This window comes from Callorhinchus milii, unplaced genomic scaffold, assembly GCF_018977255.1.
Source record: "Callorhinchus milii isolate IMCB2004 unplaced genomic scaffold, IMCB_Cmil_1.0 Scaffold3, whole genome shotgun sequence".
In the NCBI taxonomy this organism is placed as follows: domain Eukaryota; kingdom Metazoa; phylum Chordata; class Chondrichthyes; order Chimaeriformes; family Callorhinchidae; genus Callorhinchus; species Callorhinchus milii.
In genome coordinates, this window is record NW_024704744.1 from 97017576 (window position 1) to 97029586 (window position 12011).

Sequence of the window (12011 nt, forward strand, 5' to 3'; positions counted from 1 at the left end):
AAAGGCTAATTAATCTTGATGTTTAAAATAAAATGAGAATCTGGGTGAAGGGCCAAGACCTACAGCGCAGTACACAGCCCATTGTTGAAAAGGGCAGCGGAGAAAAATAGGAAGAAATGGTTAAGTGTTGCCATCCCTGTCTTTTTTTAAGAAAAAAATCCTGCAGATTATAGAGCGGAGGAGATGTGAAATGAATCCGATTGATTCTGTGCCTATTAACTCTTCCGAAACCGATTTGGACATGTCAGTGGGCTCGAGGCCCATTTTGGAGGTTCTCGGGGCAGACGCAGACTGAAATGAACACATTTTCATCAGAGGCAGATGTTTTTGTGCTGCTGGAGCTGCGGGAGGGAACGTGTCTATGGAAGGAAGGAGGAAACACTGGAATAGAATACAGTACGAGGCGTTCTGTAGCTCAGCGGTTAGAGCACTCGCCTCGCAATCGAGAGACCTGGGTTCGATTCCCGGGCAGGGCAAAATGCCTTACACGCCTCTATTTTCCCGGCAGTAAGTAGGAACCCGATTGTTAGTCGATTGGCGGATCGCTTTTCCGGGAGTAATAATTCCTTCAAAAAAATAGTAATAATAATTTGGTCACTCAATCTACGACTGTTTCTGGGGGACGCTGCTGTGCGCAATTGGCTGCCACGTTTTGCCCACAAAGCATGTAGACAATTCACTCTGCAGTATATTCTGTGAAGCGCTTTGAGACGTCTCGAACAGGTGATAAGGTGCTACATCAAATGCAATGATTATTATTACTATAATGTACACGAATGTTGCTCCTTTCACATCGGAAGGATGCCTCAAAGCACTTGACAAACCTGGTTAGGTACCTGAACTGGGGGTGGAAGCTTGGGGGGGGAAGGGGGGGTAAAGATGACTGAAAATATGGTCTGAGTACATTTTGAAATGTTTTTAATAGTGCGAACGTAGAGATGGACGTTGCCCACCCACACGATCTCCTGCCTTAGACGTTTCATGATTCCAAAGCTCCAGAAGACTTATCCATTCTCACATCTCGATAATTCACTTTATTCCCTTCTCGAGAATACTGGTTTTGCTCGGATGCAGTTTCAAATGTCTCTTAACAGAGGTATTTGTGCAATACAGAAGGTGGAGGTTAGATTCGCCAAGATGACATCAACGATAGGAGGCTATGATAAAAAAAGGTTAGAAGTGAATCCTTATTTACTGGAGCAATGAAGGTTAAGAGGGGATCTTTGAAGTGCTCACCACTTTGAAAATGTCAGAGATTGAAAATTGCCACATACGCCTACAAAATATACAGTCACTGCTCCATACAGTACGTCCTTCTGAGTGCTTTGAGATGTCCTCCCTACATGAAAGGCGTTTCCATCAAATGGAAAGATTGGTAAACGTCATAGAAGCGGAAGGTTACACGCCAATTATTTGTACGCAAAAGGGTTATTCGGAGCTGGAACACATTGCCGCAAAGGGCTACGAAGCCGAGTCAATTGCATCGTTTAAAAGGGAATTAGATACACAGTTAGAGAATAAAGATATAAAAGAGCTTGAGGAAAGAGCTGGGAAATGAGCACGGTAATAAATTGCATTGTACAGGCATGATAAGCTAAATATACTCTTAATGTACAGAGGCTCCTATGATTCCCAGTACAGCCAGCATTCCCCCTGAGTGCCACAGACAGTTTTATTTCTGTTTCTATTTCTCATAACGGGGGGAAGCAGTAGGCACCTGAGGCACTGGGGTCGGATGTTGCTATTTCCTCCCTTGCGCTCCCACCACTATTTCGGTGGTGGCATGAAATTGCGCTGGAAGAGTATTTAAATGAGGATTTAAATATTCATCAAGCGATGCATTATTCCACATCATAATGGCAAACACAATACATATTTAGTTCTGAGGCACTGAAACTAATGCCGAGAGCAAGAATGCAATCCTTTGCCGTAGCTTTACTGCCAAGATATCTAAACGAAAAAAAAGCCTGCATTAATGCACTGTTTTTTTTTCGCTTAAAGTCTGTTCCTTTTATTGCAGAGCCTACTGTACTGTGTATAGTTCCCGTTGATTAGATTTCCTTTCCTCCTAGGCTTGTAGTGTACAGTAATGCAATCGCTGGAACATTCAGATACCTGGGCATCCATTCATTGTCACCAGCCTGACACAGCGCGCCTGTCAAATTGAAATGTCTAGCATTTTTGATGAGGCCACTACTTCCTTAACAGTAAGAGAAAATAACAGTCTCACTCTGCCTGGAAAAGCCAATTATTTTTCAAGCTTCGACTTACGGAAACAGAACATGCCACCACAGCAACTCAGAACCTATAACTAACAGCAAAGCTGCCTCGGGAGCAGTGGGAATGCTTCTCACGGGCCCCTCGGAAGCATTAACGCTATTAACTTTCCAGCCACAACCTGCTGTATAATTTGAATTACAATTATAAACCCCGATCCCAACCAGCAGCTCGGGTGCGGATCCCTGACTGTCCAGTGCCTTGGGACGCCCTCCTGACGTCAAATACGCTGTACAAAGAGGTAATTTGTGGTCGTTGTTGGACGAGATCCACGCACGGAGGGAGGAGTGGCGGAGTGGGGTTGGGGGTGGCGGGGAGCTGGAGGAGAAAGAAACAGAAATATCACGTGACAATTGTTTCCTGAATCCCTTTTTTCTCCCCCACGTGAAAATCCTGCTTTTGTATCCCGCGATCCAGAAATGTCGACGCTTAGAGATTTTCATCGATTTGATTTTGTTAAAAACTAAAGCTTGGGTTTATGATTGAAACGAAAAGTGTTATGAACCTGCGTGTCGGGGGGCCCAGGCGGCCAGCAGGGTTTGCTTATTTTAACTCTTAAACCATTTACGCAATCAATATTCACCATTCAGCACACCTTCTGAGATGAAAAGTAAATTGCTTTCTCTTTACTGCAGAAACGAACTGCATTAGTAGGTCCATCATATCTCTAAATAAGCACGTCCTCCTCCCTGATCCTCGCAATGCCTTTCTTTTCCTGCTGCGATAGTCGCGACGATGAGGCGAATGGAGCCCATCGAACCGTGACAGCCCTTATGGGAATAGAAGGCCGGAGCGACGGGCGCCATCGCATCGCAGGCACTTCTCCGCAGATTAGCCCACCGACACTGAGCTCAAAGCTGATGGTCAGTGTTGACCACGGTGCTCCTCCCGTAAATGGTACGGTCTGAAATAAACCGCTGCGCTCGTTTCGTCCTCCGTTTCAATCAATCCGGTGATTTCCGTCCGCGTAGGAGAAGCCTGAGGGAAAGACCTTGACCTAGAACCCCGGAAGGGGCAGTGGGAAGCAATGTTCCGCGGTCGATTGACACCCACCAGTAATCAACTACAGGAAGGTCAGCTGAGGAAATAAAGACCTCCTGCTCCGTGTGTACACCGAACAGGTATGGACGGATTCATCAGTGCAATCCTTCCGTGGACAGCATCTATCGGATCAAAAGTCCAAACATATTCGAGCTCCAGCTTAAGAGACAAAATCATCAGAAGAAATTGTTGAATCGAGTGCACTGAACTGTGCGCTAGACTTCCCCTGGAGACCACACTCAATTTCGAGCTGGGCCGGTTAATTGACCTCCCTCTATCCACTCACTGCCTGCTTGATTATCCCGAGCAACAGGGGGACAGGGAATGTGATCAGCACGGTCGACTTTGATCCAGGTACTCTTGAAGGAAAGATCAGCGAAAGGGCCAAACGTGCTTTCTCCAACAAAACTAACCCCGACTTCAATAAACGCGGCAGTCAAATATGTGACGTTTCTCATCCGATTTCGTACGGAGAAATAGCAACCATCCTTCGGTTGGATATCGTGCTCGTCATGTCGGGAGGACGTCTCAAAGGACTCGCTGGGAAGTGCAGCGTATCGGAAAACGTAGGGGCCTCATCCACCCTTCTGCCTAACCCTTTCTCGTTGTTGATTACAACAGCGGCTTGCAGTTACATCGCGCCCTTCACCCGGGTAGCATCTCAGAGCGCTTACCCTTTGAGCAAGGAAATACTTTCTGGTGCCTGTGCTGAAATTGCCCTTTGCAACCCGAAGCCTGCGCGCCCTCGTTCTGCCGCCTTGGCGAAATTCGGCAGCACGGTTCTGAGTTTACTTTCTGAATCCCCTTTAAAATTAGATACAAGCAAACACGTATACCCGGTCCAATTTCTGACTCTGCCGAACAGATGCCTTAATAGGAAACATGCAATTATCGAATTTCTGCATGACTGCGTGAGCTGAAAGACCTGTCACTGAATTTCTAAACTTTGAAATTCAGTCGTCAGCGCCTCAATGTTTTAAACATTTCGTTATCGCGCATTGGTGTGAGCGGGAGGTTTCGACGGTCGAGAGTTGATTGCTGGCTTCTTCCCTGCGGATTGAGAAATGTTTCTCAGGTCAGCAAATGGCTCTCCCTAATGATCAGGAGACCCACGGCAATTGATAATCCCAGTTTCATTGATCCTGGCCACCTTTCATCAATTAGCGACAGAGGACTTGCTGTTGTACGCTTAGTGAATTGTAGGTCACATTTGAGGCAAGTAAAAATGAGAAAAAAATAAGTAAGTACAAAGACACAAATCATTACCACTTTACGACAAATCCTGTGAAGCGCTTTGAGACACCACCAGGTTCTATATTGACCGCAAGGATTATTATTGTTGTTATTTCAACGCTAAAAGAAAACGCATTGTCATTTATTGGCTTTTATGAACGAGAAAACCGAAGAACAACATTCAGAGTCCGTTGGATTGCCCAAATTGGTTGCCACATTCACTAACAATACACAGTCACTGCAATTTACAGCAAAATCCTGAAAAGTGCCGTAGGATGTCTCAATTATGTAACAAGGCACTATACCAAACACACAAGGGTTATTACTTAGTTCTACAGAGTTCCAGGCAGTTCAATATAGTTCTACATTCGCTTACAAATATACAGTCATTCCACATTACACTAAATCCTGTGAAATGCTTCAGGTGTTCCTACCAGTTAACAAGGCAGCAAAAGCCCATCTTATTAACTCGTAGGAACACCCGAAGCTGGTGCAAAATGCAGGAATTATTGATTTTATTTTTTTAACTGTGCTATGGCTCTTCTCACCTCTTGTCGCTTTTTAATCCAAGATGTTTATCGCTTGACAGTCTTTACCTGCCCCCAACCCAGTCCCCCACTTGACGGGATGCGCTGTAACGTCTTGTGACTGTGTATTTTGTAGGCAAATGTGGAGGTCAATTTATGTAGTCACGTGCCACAAACAACTATCAGTAATCATAATAAAAATCATAATAATAACCCTTGAATTTGATATAGGGCCTTATCAAGCTGTGAGACGTCTCAAAGCGCTTCACAGGATATACTGTCAAGCGGACTTGGCTGTGCATTTTGTGAACGAAACGCGCCGGCTATTTTTTGCACAAGTGAATGGCCAGTGCCGTTTGTGGGGATTGTTGTCCCGAACACTGGGAGAAGCTCCATTCGATCTTCAAACAGTGCCACCAGGATCTTTAATATCCAGGGTCTCTGTTTAACGTCTCGTAGGCGTACGCGTGGAGTGCAGCGATTTTAATGAAAGGAAACTCAACAAGACTTTTAATGACTTGAGATTTTAATGAAATGTTGTTATTTTCTAAACAGTTGTTAAAAAGTGAGATTTTTTGCGATTTAAGATGGTTTGATCCACTTACGTGACTTCTGCTTTTGCTCATTGTCGTTGTAGGCACCGTAACACATCACTTGTGGACTGACACCAATTTTAGTACGTAGGCAGATGTTACTTTATTGTGTTACTTAAGGTTACTAATCAGATATGAAGGAAGTAACATTGCTCCCCTTCCACTTCCACCAGATCTGAACAAACGAAAGAACATTATGTTGATCTCCGGTCAAGGCAAAAAGCTAATTGAATCTTAACTGTTGTAAATAAATGGAGCAATTTTGAGTCAATGTGCGGTGACGACAGAAAATAATCATAATTCAGCTACTAATTCTATCAAATCTTAGAAGCACTGCTCTATGCCTTTCCATATGCTGTGCTCGTTTCTCTGGGGACACATGTTCCATATTCACTGAGGCTTTATGCGTGTGGGGGAGGGAGAGGGTGGGACGAAGATAGTTAATGTTGAAATGTTAAACGCCAGTGTTCCACCGCTCTGTGCAATCTCATGCACAACTCCTGCAAAACAGAGAGACAGAGAGAGAGAGAGAGAGAGAGAAAGAGAAAGAAAGAAGGGAAGAAGGAAAGAAAGAAAGCAAGGAGCGTGCATTTTTGCAGTGCCTTATCAAATCAGAATACTTCAAAGCGCAGTGCAGTGATTGTTCACAAGATCACAAGATCGGTGCAGATGAAGAAGGCCCCTTCGGCCTATTTGATCTCATCCCACTGACTTCCTATCACAGCATCAAGCTGTTTTTCAAATAGGTCCAGCACCTTGGCTCAACCACCCTCCCCGGCAACCTGTATCGTCTTCAGATCACTGCGCCAAAGGTCACCTCCTTCTTCTCTCTGCTCTCGGTTGTCAAACTACGCCATTGCTAAGCGTTCCAAGACACCCGTTTCGTGTGCTGCAACGCCTCACAGACAGCCGCGAGGTGAACGATCAATTCGATCGGTCAGCCAAGACTGAGAAAAACAACAACTTGCATTTATCTTCCGACATTACGCCCTGGGATTAGCGATCCAGAGCGCCTGACAGTGGCGGAGCCTGACTCCCGAGCCAGGAGGAGAGGGAGGGAGGGAGGTGACCGTGAGCATGATCAAAAAAAGGAAGGTCTTAGGAGGGATTTGAAAGTAGGGAGGGAGGAGGGGGGTGGGAGGGCAAGGTGGAGGGATTGAGTTCCTCATTTCCCTTTTCAAATAATGTCATGGGATCTTCAATGTCCACTGGAGCTCTGGCAGACGGGAGCTCGGTTGATTGGAGTCACTTCTGACCTGCGAGATTCCCCCAGAAATGCGCCGGGCGTGTCAGCCTGGACCTGGGAGAGTTGTAAGTCCCGACATAAGGCTTAAACCACAACCACCTTCCGTCGAAGAGGTCAGAAAGCTGCCAAGTGAAACAGACCGACACCGTAACAAAGGCTTCGGAAAGTCCTGGGTTCAAACTTTTATTAGAAAACGTCAGCATTCACCGTGTACCGTTCTGCAATTAGAAAGAAATGATCAACGTATTTTGACCCGAACAGCTTTTAATATTTCCCCCCAACTGCAGTAAACAATCTCTCAGCTCATCACAGTGCGTCAACTGTCTGACATTGTAATCACCAGCTGCTTGAGTTGCTCGAACACAATGCGTGTTATAGTTTATATAGCGTTACGCGCACGTTGCTTCTGTTGAATTCCCACGTTCATTTTAACATGTCTGTGTGTTTTTTGGCTACCGGTTTCCTCTGGTCGCAAGCCCCGGGCATCCGGTGCAGGAACTCAAAACGTTGGCTGAAAACACCCGCTTCCGCTTTATTGAAGGAAAATCCCTTGATCCACTGTTTGCGGAACGAGCCGGGGCTAAGAATGATTCCGCATCCATTGAAACGCAATTGGGATTCTTTCCCTGAAACATTCCCGGCATCCGTGACTTGTGGCGACCAGCGTGATGTGTCATAATAATAATAATAATAATAATAACCCTTGCATTTGATGTAGCGCTTTTCACGAGTTCTCGACATCTCAAAGTCCTGCTCTGGTGCCAATTAGCGGCCAAAGGTGCCAGTAACTGAGCGAAACCTTTACCTGAGACAAAGGCAGAGGTTTCAGGGGGAGAATTCTCTCTCCCGGGCTGCCGGCAGAGACACAGGAGCAGAAACAGCGGCAAGCAAATGTCCCATTAGATAACAGCCATTACCCTTGATGAATTGTCGGCCTTTCCAGGGAGGAAGTAGAGCCAGAAGGGCCCAGGTTTGAAATTGAAAAAGCCTCAAGGAAGGCTAGACATGAAAATAATTCATCTCTCTCCTCCGCTCTCAAACCGCTCCCCCCGCCCCACGCCCCCACCCCCCTCCACCTCCCTCCCACAAAGTTATGAATGCATGGAATGGATCATGATCATTCTTTGCTTTGCTCCTCTTTGACCGCGCTTATAGTTCCCCCTCCACCACCAACTCCCCCCCCCCCCTCCACACCCCCCACACACACACCCTTTCTCACTGGCTCAGCATCAAGCTCAGTATTGCGGGATGCTTTCCAACGTAAACGGCACTGTCTAAATGCAAGTCGTTGTCGGTTACTGTCGTGGCTTCCTTTTGCTCCCAGCAATCTGTCACAACGCAACCTCACGTTTCAGTACAAAAGCACATCATTGTGCGTTTGACAAAGAAGAAATGGAGGGAAAAGGTTTCGGTGAATGAGCCTATGATAACAACAGTCTGCTCAGAGGGTTGTGATGGCTTCAGTCCAAGGTTCTTGTGTAAATTTAGCTCCAGGAAGCCGCTGCTTGCTCCTGTGTTGAATGATGAAGCTTTGCTCTACAGCCAACCCCACCATTGCTGAAGCACAAACCATTTGGTGGCTTCTAACACGGTTGAGAGACAAACCATAGTTGCGATGGAGGCAGTGCACGAGACAACGACATTGCAGCTCCAATTTCATCACTGCTCACCGACCGCAGGTTTACGGGAAACAAAATGGCTTGAGCTGCTAAATTCCTAGTTTTGCAAACCTGCCAGCTTGTCGGATTCACTCAAGCATCAGGACATCTTCAGTTTTGGCAAGTGAGCCCACTGCATTAATAGCTAAGAAGGAAGCGGCAGGTTACAAACGAGGAAACCCCATTATATCGAACAGCTGGGTGCAGAATTCCTTCATTTCATTTTTTTTCCCCGGCAAACAGTTTTTCAGAAAGAATTTTAGATCTGGTGGAAAAGACACAATAATTACCTGACAAGGTTAGCTCTCACACAAAGCTAGAGCAATTAAGATTAATGGAAGATAAAGTTCTGGTGACAGGACTGTTTCAACTGGATCAAGAACACCACGTCCTCAGACACAGAAAAACTTTTCAAGTGTTCCCCCGATCTGCCGTCTTCCAGAGGACATAATATTGCCCTTGAACAAAGCGTTGTTACCTTTGGGACTCAAGGACTTGCAGTCTAATATCCTCGACGCCTGTATTTCCATTTTGATTATTCATTGCTAAGTTATACTTTTCCACAGCGGCGGAAATCCCTATATTGTGTGTGTGTGTGGGGGGGATTTTCCAACCGGTTTCACTCACTAATGGAAGTGATTACATTAACTATGCCCCGAGTACTGGGTGTGAAATGAAACCATTTCCTCTTTCAAAAAGAAAGATAAGATGAGTTTATTATTGTTTTAATTGCCACAGCACCTGCCTCTGAGCCCTCGGCTCAACCTTCTCACTTCGAAAGTCCGCCAACCTCGCAAGACGGCAATATCCCAAACCGATTAATAGGTTATACGTTGGCTTGACAGAACGATCAGAGGGTTTTCACAACACAGCAAAGGGACATGAGACTTTCTAAATACCGAGTCGCTCCATGGCCCTTTGCGGGCCATTGCCGTGGGCAATTTGTCTGCCGCGCTTTGGCCACATAATACACAGTCACTACGCCTCACGTATCTCACGTCTCCAGACCCTTCTCTTCGACCCCGCCTTCGGCCGGCCACCCTCCACCCTCCTTGCCCCTCCACCTCCCTGGCCCCAAGCAGATAATTATTTGGGGAGGACAATTTTGCGGGGCTGTGGGGAGAGAGCGGGGGAGTGGGGTTGATTTGGACAGTTCTTTTCAAAGACCCGGCACAGACACAATGGGCCGAATTGCCTCCTTCTGTGCTGTATAATTCTATGATTAGGCCCGGACGGACCACCACAGTGTAATATCATCACGTGCTGTGTTTATTGTAGCTTTTCCCTGAGAGAATCAGTTTTGCAACTGACTGTGCAGCAATTATCTGCTCACATGCTAACAACCGTTTGGTTTGTGTTTGTTCCATTTGTGCAAAATCCATTCGAAAGTTGTGGCTGTTCTTTATTCAGGGTAATGTAATTTATTAGGCCACATATAAAAGTCTGAAATTGGCCCCTTTTGGTGTGTGGGGGGTGTGGGGGGGGATAGTTCAATTTCAGATACTCAATGGTATCCAAGGTAACAATGCAATGAAAATGATTGCCTTTTCACACGAGGCTGACGATCACTGTACTGTGGTGATGGAGCCCGGCTGCTGTTTTGCGACAGTTTGCTTCTATCGGGACAGGCAGACGGGAAACAGACACCGGCACGTGTACGGAATACGTATCCCTTTCGGAAACTGGGCGGCGTCAGAAACAGAAAGTGCTTCCGAAGACCGCGTAAACAGGGCCGGGACGTCAGGGGAAATGACATCGCCTGCAAATGATATTAACAATCATGATAATAATGCTTGCAGCTGACACAGCAGCTTGATCGCGTGCTTGAGATGTCTCCAATCGCTTCACAAGGTACACTGGCAAGCGGAGTGACTGTGAGTTTTGTGGGCGAAACGCGACAGCCAATTGCGCCCAGCGGCGTCCCCACAAACAGCCGCGGATTGAGTGAGCGAATTATTATTTTTTTAATCTGAAGGGATTATTACCCCCTGGAAAGTGATCGGCCAATCGACTAACACATCGCCTGCGTTCATTTTTCTTTTGTTTGGAAGGGATTATGTCCTTACTCATCTCAGGAGGTCTTACTGCAAAGTGTATAGTAGACAGTCACTACCCTTCACGGCAACGTGAAGCACCTTGACGCATCTCAATGACATCATAAGACTGTATTAAATGCAAGGATTGCTGTTGTATAAATAAGAGGAAACTCTACTCTCGTTGTTAAAAGCACGAACAGCAAAATGCACTGATATAGCGCCCTTCACGTCAGTGCTAACAGGGCCAAGGCAGTAGGGATATTTATAATCATCAAAGGGAAGCAATCTGTACAAAGGAATAAGTGGAGAGAACATTTTCTCTGAGCAGCATTGGAGAGTACAGAGATAGGTTCAGGCTCATAAGAACCAAATCGGATTGTTTCTGAGCTTTTTGGTGCGGGGAGATTAGAAGGAAATGAGGCCAAGTTTAAATAGTAAATATATGTAGGTGGAGGGAGACGCTTTGGGATTTGGGTTATCCAACTGCAAACTTGGGTTTGTTCCACGTCCTTTGCTCCCTCCATCCCTATTGAGCTTTCGCACACTGTGATTCCCCCCCCTGCTCTCTGGACTCCATGCCAAAACATTTCAATCTCGCACCCTCCCTCCCTATTTTCAGAAACCTTTGAAGAACGCACTTCTGGTAATGTCCACCTTCCCACCCGCATCTCCTTCCCAATTGGCTCAGGCTTCCTCGGCATCTCCGCAAAGCACTCCCAATGCCTTGGGACATGCTCCCGACGCGAAAGGCACTATATAAATGCAATTTGCTGGGAGTGTTGTCGTCGTTGTTCGAGACATTATCCTGTGTGTGAGATGCTCTAAGCAAGTGCAAGTTGTTGTTGTAAACCAGGGAATAATAACAGTAATAATCCTTGATAATATTAATAATAATAATAGGGTAAGACAGGTGCAGTAGTGAATAGAGTAGGTTTTGTTTTGCCGTAGGCAAAAATGCCATAGGTACTGAATGGCCTTTTTTTATTCGTTGCTTCGTGTTTTCTGCACATGTCTCACCGCTCCTTCATTAGTAGAATAGCTCCGACCTTTTGTGAAACAAACCCCCGACCTCTGAATCTACGGCATGTCTCCAGTCCACTTCCCCGCTCTCGGTATTCTATCTGCCCTATCTATTCATGGAGTCAGTCTAGTGGTGCTCCTCAATGGGATTGCTGAATTAAGAAATCCGAGTGGGGTCTGTCCAGTGACAAAATGTACGGAAAACAGACTGGAAAGAATCCTGCTCCGAAATTGCAGTTCTTATGCAAGTCAAGCACCATAGATTTAATTACTTAAATCCTGTTAGTCGTCTGGGGATGCCCTGCCTCCGCGAAAGACACTATATAAATGTAAATCTGTGTTGTATGAAGGGATATCACAAAAATTGACCCAAATATTTC

At 46.0% G+C, this 12011-nt stretch overlaps 1 protein-coding gene across 3 annotated transcripts in view; it reads left to right on the plus strand.

Annotated features, from left to right (window-relative positions):
* nrxn1a (neurexin 1a) overlaps positions 1-12011 on the plus strand; it is a 740055-nt gene that overhangs the window by 570973 nt on the left and 157071 nt on the right. The window lies entirely within an intron of this gene.